The sequence below is a fragment of the Cornus florida genome, unplaced genomic scaffold, assembly GCF_030987335.1.
Source record: "Cornus florida cultivar Cherokee Brave unplaced genomic scaffold, ASM3098733v1 CherokeeBrave_3.0.0_Hap2_Chr03, whole genome shotgun sequence".
NCBI classification, from domain to species: Eukaryota; Viridiplantae; Streptophyta; class Magnoliopsida; order Cornales; family Cornaceae; genus Cornus; species Cornus florida.
The window spans coordinates 59,427,016-59,433,863 of record NW_026775573.1 but is presented as its reverse complement, the minus strand read 5'-3'; positions in this window follow the sequence as shown (position 1 = coordinate 59,433,863).

The window sequence follows — 6,848 nt, the reverse complement described above, 5'->3', positions numbered from 1 at the left end:
TTATAACCTACTACAATCCAAGCAGAAGCTCGATACGCATATACATCCTAAGCAATTCAACAATAGCTAATAGTCCGATACATAATTATATCCACACTACAGGAATCTCACTGGACTACGGAGGGGGTCTCAACCTGAATAAAAGGCAACATGCGAAAACGCATCTAAAGGTGGGCATGAGTACCTAGACCTAACAGGGTATACCTCAACCTCTCATATCCAACTATGCATCATATTGCATATATGTTCCCTAACCGACGACTCTGAGACTCAAGCTCAGATCGCAGTATCATAAATATATACTTAAAGTCCTATCCTATCCATTCAAACCAATCATATTAGTCATTCAGCTTGTGCAGCTTCTTTGACTTAACTTAGATAATAAGTAATCCATCTAGTCATTCAGCTTGTGCAACTTCTTTGACTTAAATGTAAGTAGGATTTATTTTATAATCCATTCCCTTATTCCATCTAGGTAGGATGTAGTATTTGAAACTAATCCGTCCCTAGTATGTCACCATCCCATACCGGTGCATACAATCCATCCATCCAGCAATCGATTATACTAGTAATTAAAGTAAATACCAACTAGTCCATCTAGCAGTTGATTATACTAATAACTGAAGTAACAACCAACTAGTCCATCCCAAAAATATAACAAGAAATCATCACAAGTAAAATAAGAATATGTATATACCATGTTTGTTCTGTACTAGTGATACATGGTTCTCCAATCAGTTTAAAACACCAAGAATAGGTATAATCCATCCTGTAATTCCACTATGAGCATAAAAATAACAATATCAGAATTAACATGCTCACTGAAAACTATTCTACGATATCCAGTAAGTTGGTAAGATACAATATTGTATAGTTAACAACTGAGTTCCCATTAAGCATACAGAGAATTATCACAATTAGCATGCTTATTTTTATGTTACTGTGACATGATTTCAATCATAAAATCCCTATGTCAATTGCTACTTTAAACCTAAGCAACTTGATTCATTCACATCCAAGACAACCCTCAAACTTTCAGTAGAAATTCCTACTGTTTTCTATATTAGCTTCCTATGGTATCTGAAATATTACCATGCCTTCTACAGCTTTATTAAGGGTTTAGACATCACTATAATTCCCTAGAACAACCCCTAATTCCACCTGGAACTTTAAAAATCCACACACAGTAGCCCAGGTCTCGCAGGAAATAACAAAACTGGAGAAAACATGAATGGAGCCACCTTCAAACAAGATGAAGCCGGCTCCAAACCACTTGGAGCCACCTCCAAGTCATTTAGAGCTGGCTCCATGATTCCATGGAGCCGCCTCTCTTTCCCCCTCTCCTCCTATCTGCTTGTTTCGTCTCTGATGAACTCCATGGCTTTTGTCCCTCTCTGTTACAATCTTTAACGCTTTTAATTATGTTCAGACTTAACCAGAGAAGATCTATCTAACTCCTTTAGGCATTGATTAACAACAATTACAAGAATTAATACACAGTCGAACACAAGACAAGCAAATTACAACTCGTTTCAACACATACTGATGTAATAAGTTTTAAACATGCATAGTCAATTAATTCCATTTAATGATTTCTTGGAACTACTTAAGCATGCAAAGAACACAAGTAAAAGGGAAAGAGTAAGGTTAGAACTTGCCTTTAGCCTCGTTGCCCTCCTAACTTCTCCCCTTGGCAAACCTTTCAATACTCTGCTCTCAACCCTCTGTTTATGTGTTTACAGAACTTAGGTTACGTCCGTGAACTAAGTGTTTTGATCATAACCCTAGACCTATATTATTATGATGTATTTATAAGCTTTAATACCTAAAACCCTAATCCCTGTAAGATTAGAAACAGAGCCCAATTCGGCCCATAAACCATCCTATGATATAAACAACGTCGGCTACCCATATAAACTTTAAACCTAATGTGACTATATATATGCAACAATAAACAGACATGTTAAGGCAAAACAATAATGAAATTTAATTAAATAAACTCAAATAAAACAATTAATTAATTAACGTAAACAATGAATGCAATTAAAATCAATTAAACAAATAATCAAGTAAACTGACACATCATTCAAATAATAATAAGTAATTCAAATAAATCAAAGAATCACAATTAACCATTAAAAATTGCAATTAAATAATTAATGAAATTCTAGTTCCAGGACTATTCTTTGTAAAATTAGGGGTATTACAACTTCCATATTTACTTCCACCAGACGGAGCTTAATGCAACATGTGAAACACCACGTCTATCTAACTAAGCCATCTCGTGATCCATTCTATTCGTATGAACTGATGTCTTACCAGTTCGAAATAGACTAAATTAAGCTGATGTAATTTATCAATCAACCAATATTTCAACCAGAATCCTGACCCTTGTGTAAAGTCAGCAATCTCTCAACTAAATCCGTGGAAAAATACTCTGTCATTTTCACTTCAATATAAGAAATGGCTACAAAGGATCTAATGATCTCTGATGGTCTATCTCGACAATCTAATAAATATTAGACTAGGAGACTAAATCACTATGTCCCTCTTCCTACCTGTCCTCCAAACATCTGTTTTATACCGTGAAATATCATGTTTCCACCAGGATGAACAAAAACTAAGAGTTGTGAAACTCAGTCATTGCATTCTCCTTCCAATTTGTTTACAGAAAGTACCGTTACTCTGGTACCACCAGCTTTCATCTACACCCATTGTTTAAATTGAAGCATCATCAAAAACTAACTCTGCAACTGAATCCATGCACCATTGATCCATGATAAACTTACCGATATTGAAAAAGTCAATCGGTAATTCCATTTATCAAAAGTCAACTAGCTATAACCTTTCCATACACACTGTGCACCTTTTCTTTATTATATAGGTGATCGGTCTCCCCATCCTGTCTTGACACACTATGCTTCTTTAATACGAGTAAGTGTCAATCAGACTTCTTATCTAACTTCAAATGAATATAGAACTTTTCCATCCTTCAAATAAGTCATCAATTTCCTAGCAACAACTAATTGTCACGAAATATGACCTTAAAAAAAAAAAATCTATATTTCGTGAATAGTATCTTGGTTAAGAATAAACTGATGAAGATTTAGTCAGTCTACTATCCTCTCTCGGCGTCATTCCAATAAGTACCTAAACCAGCACAAAATCCTCCTTCCGTCTTGGTAACAACCTCCGGAATTTCCAAGAAAATGTTCTACAACTCTGACACCTCTGATAAACCATAGTGGCGTTACAGTGGTTTTTATCTACCACAACCTCACGAATACCGAAATATTAACAACCACCATTATTTTTAGCGTTGTAATATGATACAAATCCATACCTAACGTAAAGTATATCAAACTAATCATTCTAGATTATTTGACTCGTATTGATAGTTTAACTATCCCATCCTGAAAACATACTATAATGACGCAAGTCCAGGTCTAATAGATTGGCTAGATTTATGAATATCTACTAAATCCGATTACCACATGCTCACAATCTTTACATAATATAGTGCTATTATTCCATATTATTAAAGCAATAGTTGACTGATCACATACTTGTATCTCCAACTAAACCACATACCAAATCCCGAAATAATTAACAAAAATAAAAAATAAACACGTATGACAAACACAATAAAACAAAAATATAATCCTACTTAACACATTGTTCTTTCTAGAAAAGAAAGTCTCCTCTAACATCAATCTTACCAGATTGTTTCACCATTTCCTTTTATAGTTTCATAGATAATCATCCAACCTCGAAACAGATCCTTTAATCATAGCTTAAAAGTAACATATGTTTGCCTAAGCAAATACCAAGAGCTAAACCCTCATCCTCCCTATACGCGGAAAGTAAATTGTCTAACTTGGCCTTATAAAGTGAATTAGAATGTCACAACATAATACCAATACCTTCTTGAATGTGATACAAAATCATACGTTTCATTTTGATAAGAACTCCATCCGAAGAATACTTTTTATATATCTCTTTTAAAGATAATACGAAAGCTAAACTATTTGTAGATTGATCAACCCAAAACTCTTGAAGAATACTTTTTATATATCTCTTTTAAAGATAATACGAAAGCTGAACTATTTGTAGATTGATCAACCCCAAATTCTACTAATATTATTCGCTATACTAGCAAATAAGATCATCCTCGATCAATCATTCATCTTTTAGATTCATTACCCTCTTTCTTGGATACGCTGAAATCTCCTCAATTAGGATCCTTGTCGGACTCCTACTCCTTGCTTGTCTCCTTTTTTAGAACAACTAAAGTCGTGTTGGCCCTGATGTGCGCTAACCTAAAATGTACACCTAATTCCTTCCTTAGCTTATACTTTAAGGTAGCGCCAACCAGAACTACACCTTCAATCCCTAATGCTCCCTTCAGGCAAAGAATCGATAACGTACTCCTTCCCTTCTTTGGGTCTTTATCGCTTTCGCCTTGGACCCCATCCTCTTCCTAGTGTCAACCATTTCGTAAATACGGAATATAATTGACATCAGCTCCTCCTAACGAACCGTAAATAGAGTACAACAAATCCTAATTTGGGCTCTAAGTTTTAAGAGACGCAACGCAGAAATCATATAACGAAAGACACTCCTAAGGACACTTGAACCCGGCTATGATACCAACTATGATACCCCCTAATTTCCGGATACGGGTTGGCCAGGCCCACCCTCGAATACTCGAGGATATAAAAAACAAATGGTAATAATCGAACACAGAATACAAATATAATTAATAAGAATAAATAAACTGCTGAAAAGAAACTAAAATGATAATCCAACAGTTCCTCAGAATAAACTTCCATTAATAAATTCCTCTGATACAAGTAATCCTCCATTAAAAATTACAACTCGGGAATCCATAATATGTGGACCCCTAGAAAACCAAAACTGAACAATCAATGGTCTACAACTAAATACAGAAATAAAAAAGGGAACTCCTATATAGACAACCCGGAAGAATGATGTAGACGATCCTACTCAGGTCGAACAATCCCTACTCCTGACGAATACCTGAAAAATGATGGTGGGTCAGGCCTACAAACAAGTTCTACTTTACTATAGTCCGAGCAAAGACCCAATGCGCAGATACATTCTAGATAACTCAATAATAACTATATAGTCTATAACTATATATATATATCCACACTAAAGGATTCTTACTGGACTACAAAAGGGGTCTTAACCTGAATAGAAGGCAACATGCAAAACGCACCTGAAGTGGGCATGTGTACCTAAACCTAACAGGGTACACCTCAAACCATGATAGCCAGCTATGCATCCCAATGCATATATGCTCTTTAACCATCGATCCTGAGACTCAAGCTCATATCACAGAACCATAATTATATATATAAATTCCATCCAAAACCAAAGTAGTGCCACTCAAATGTTCATTGCCTTGATATGACATATAATTAGGATTTAATGTTATAATTAATCCATTTCCTTATTCCAGAATAGGTAGGAATTAGCGTTTTGATCTAATCCGTACCTAATATGCCACCATCACATACCGGTGCATGTAATCCACAATAGGTAGGATTTAACTTCTTTTGTTACTCCATCCTTAGAATGCCACCGTCCCATACCGGTGCATTACATCCATCCAATCCAATAATTGATGAAATAATTAACATAACACATCAATTAATTCCATAAATAGGTATAATCAAAATCAGATAACTACTCAAGCAAAATAAAAACTGTAACTAAAATGCATTTAATCTTTACTATTATAAATTAACATGTATCTCAAATAGATTATTTTAACCTCCAAGACATAGTTAAACTATTTAAATTCAATTAAATTAATTAAATTAGTTTAACTCCATTATTCCTCCATTTAAATTGCTAAATAATCTTAAGCAAAATAAGTTATCCATTACCAATATACTATTTTATTTAAAATTCTATATTGTGTAAGATATTAACGTAAGAATTTATGTTATGCTTTTAGGGATTTTAACAAGTCCATTTTAATTGTTTCAAACCCCCATTATCATCTAAAACTACCCTGGAACCCCCACAAACCAACAATAGGACCAGAAATAGTCCTCCGTAGAAGTCCTAGCCTAAGAGCAAGCACCCAAAAACAAAGAGCCTGCTCTACCCTGTTGGGAGCCAGCTCTGCTCTGTTGGGAGTCGGCTCCCCACAAGTGGGAGCCAGCTCTATTCATGAGGGAGCTAGCTCTCTCCCTGAGAGCCGTACTATGCTCCTTCTTCTCCGTCTCCAACTCCCCCTGATCCTTCTGATCACCTCAAATACAGATCCTAAACCTTTGTTCTAAGTTCCAAAGGATCCCAAATTATTTTATACAAGTAATATGCATCTTAAACATGGACCAAGATAAAGTTGCATACAACAATTCTCAAGATCAAGCAAGAACATGTACTGACACATAAAATCTGTTTAAAATCAATTTAAGCATGCAACCAAGTTCAGTTTATTAAAGTCCGATTTCATCCTAGAGATTATCTAGGCAGGCACAGAACACAAGTCTAAGGGAAAGAGATTAGAGATAGAACTTGCCTTTGGTTTCAGTTTTGAAACCTTAAACCATCTTCTCTAATATTTTTGACGACTCCTTAACTGTCGTCTATTGTTCTTGGTTCAACCCACAAGCAACCCTTTTCCTTCCTCATTGGTCCAACCTTCAATCTACAGCCAAAACCCTAACTGATCATCTCAGTTTTTCTCAAACCTCTCTGTATTTTTTCCTGCCTCCACTGATACGTGAACAGGGTTCTAAAACCCTTGGCAAACACAACCTTATATATATATAGGTTTATACAACCCTAATCCCAACCCTATTAAGTCG